This window comes from Poecilia formosa, unplaced genomic scaffold (genome assembly GCF_000485575.1).
Source record: "Poecilia formosa unplaced genomic scaffold, Poecilia_formosa-5.1.2 Scaffold45, whole genome shotgun sequence".
Classification (NCBI taxonomy): Eukaryota; Metazoa; Chordata; class Actinopteri; order Cyprinodontiformes; family Poeciliidae; genus Poecilia; species Poecilia formosa.
In genome coordinates this window covers 2210507-2213278 of record NW_006799984.1, presented here as the reverse complement: position 1 = coordinate 2213278, position 2772 = coordinate 2210507, and positions in this window count along the sequence as shown.

Below are 2772 nucleotides of genomic sequence, written 5' to 3'. Positions count from 1 at the left end.
TCAGCGGGCGCACCTGATCAAAGAGACTCTTCAGAGAAACATCGGCTTGCTGCTCCGCCGCGATCTCCCTGCGAGACAGAGACATGGGAAAACTGGACAATGGAAGAGTCATTCTTTTCAGAGATTTCTCCTCTTTCCCGCTCTGAACACGCAACATGGCTCGAGTAACTGCGCATGCGGTAAATACATCCGGGAATTCCCCGTTATTCTCATCAGTCTGAGAAAGGACTCGTTCAATCGGCTCCGACTTAACTAGCCCATCCGACTGCACAGTGTCCGCCCACAAACGTGTCCCAGCTAGACCGTTACCCAGAATCACAGAGACTCCGTCAATCGGCAAAGCAGGGCGCACAGCCAACTGCGCGTCACCAGTAAAAAGTTCGCAGTCGAGAGACACTTTATGTAATGGAACAAACAACACGTTTAATCCCATTCCCCGAATCGGAACACAGGCACCCGTCTCAGATTCAACCGAGAACGGCAAAACATCAGCTCCAATGAAAGAGTCAAACGCGCCAGTATCCCTAAGAATCTTAACTGGAACCTTTTCCGTGTTATTTGGCAGTGACACATACCCATCACGAATGAAAGGCTGATACGAGCCGCCTACTTCAGAAGAGCGAACATTCGTAGTGTCCTTTAAAGGACCCTGCACCGGTGCAGCCAAACCAACGCCTTTAGCACCAGTCTGAAACTTTTTCATTTCAGCCTTGAGCTGATAACAATCTGCCTTAATGTGTCCGCGTCTGTGACAGTAATGACAAACACGATCATCCCGAACAACCGTACTTTTAAACTGCCTGGCCTCATTTGACTTTGCGACAGCATCAACCCGATCAACACGGTTCCCGCTTCGCCCAAAAGACTGAAACCAACATGATCTGAAAAATCCTTATGAGTCAGCACGTATTCGTCTGCCAACACTGCAGCTTCAGACACGGTCTTAGCTTTCTGCTCATTAATGTAAGTTGCGATGTTTTCCGGCAAGCCATTTTTAAATTCCTCCAACAAAAGTAGATCGCGGAGCTGATCAAAGTTTTTCACATCTTGTGCAGCGCACCACCGACCAAACAATGCAGTTTTTACACGCCCAAATTCAGTGCAACTCTGATTGTCGGTTTTTTTATAGCGTCGAAATTTCTGTCTATACGCCTCGGGTACGAGCTCATAAGCTTTTTCCACTGCACTCTTCACTTTATCATAATTCAAACTGTCACCAGGTGACAGCGAGGCATAGGCTTCCTGTGCTTTACCAGTAAATACACACTGCAAAAGCAACGGCCAAACCTCCTTAGGCCACTTGAGNATTTCAAAAACGGTCTCGCAGAGAAATACTAAATGTTTCGTTTGATGACTACAAATTGGAAATAAAATGTTTTTTTTCTTCAACCTCTGCTCCAAACTACGAACATTGTCGGCCCCTCTTTTTTTTTTTTTTTTTTTTTTTTTTTTTGCGGAGGATCAGTAAATAACTTATTGGTGTTTTACAACCACCAGGTATGAAGTGTGCTTTAACCTTTGAGTTGCACCACAGCGCAGCACATTTGAAACATCCAGAAGATCAATATCAGCTCGTTTTTATGAGTACAAGTAAAGGAGGCTGGTATCGCGCCGGATATAAATCTATTTATTTATGTAATCATGTGGACTTATATACATTTTTATACATTTTCTTTTCATATATTTATTATTGTTTTTCTTCTTTAGATATTAGGTTGGCTTAGAATGATTCCAAATAATGTACAGGAATGACCTGGTACTGTTACATGTCAATCATCGGGGGGGCTATTTGGGGGGGAGAGGGCAATCAGATGACAGGGGGGCACTGCCACCCCCCGGCCCCCTCCCTGGCTCCGCCTCTGTCTGTAAATATAGGTTAAAGGTCAGTGGGTAACAGAGCGAACTCCTGTTGCTAAAGACTTCAATGCAATACATGATGAATGTTTACGTTTACTGTAAGCAAATTAATAACAGTAATAAGTGTATATTTACAACACGAAGACATAGTTTGGGACTTTATTTAGAGCCGAATTGTAGAAACAATTAAGCAAAAATAGGCAATCTTACCCGATAGCTTGACTCCGTTTAACATCCAAAGTACACCTCGCTGCAGCAAACAGAAAAGGGCGGGGACGGACCACTGAAATAATACTTTCATACATTATAAGTAATATTTACATATCTCCATCAATTATAGGAGCAACAAAAGAAATAGACATGAAAAACAACATGATCAACTATAATAAATACCATTTGCAATGTATATGTAAGAAATTTAATTGAGCAAAAGTCAATAACAAACAAATGAATTAGGTACAGAAGAATAACAGCCCAGGTTGTTACAACCAGGGCTGTTAAACAGATATAAGCAAAAATTCATTTTTTTGTTTTTACAGTGCCATGTATATTATTGAGACTTTTTGTTGTAGTCTTATATATAGAACAAAATAAGACGAAACTATTTAATCTATCAACGAGGACATTTTCCTTTGACTCTAAAACGATAAATCATATCGTTATATATAAAAGTAGCCTGCAGAAACTTTATGTGGCATACAATGATGGCATGAGGCTACTACTCAAGGTGCCTAGCTGGTGTCATGATTGAATGAATTATCTTTATGTCCACTAGGTGGCGAGCATGAGTTCATGTGAATGTATAAATGTAAAGAACAAAACAATAGAAGTAGAGAGTCGACTTAATTTATTTTCAGATACATGATTTCCTTTAGCAAATCAATTAACACAAAGTTTTACATTTTTAAAGCCGCA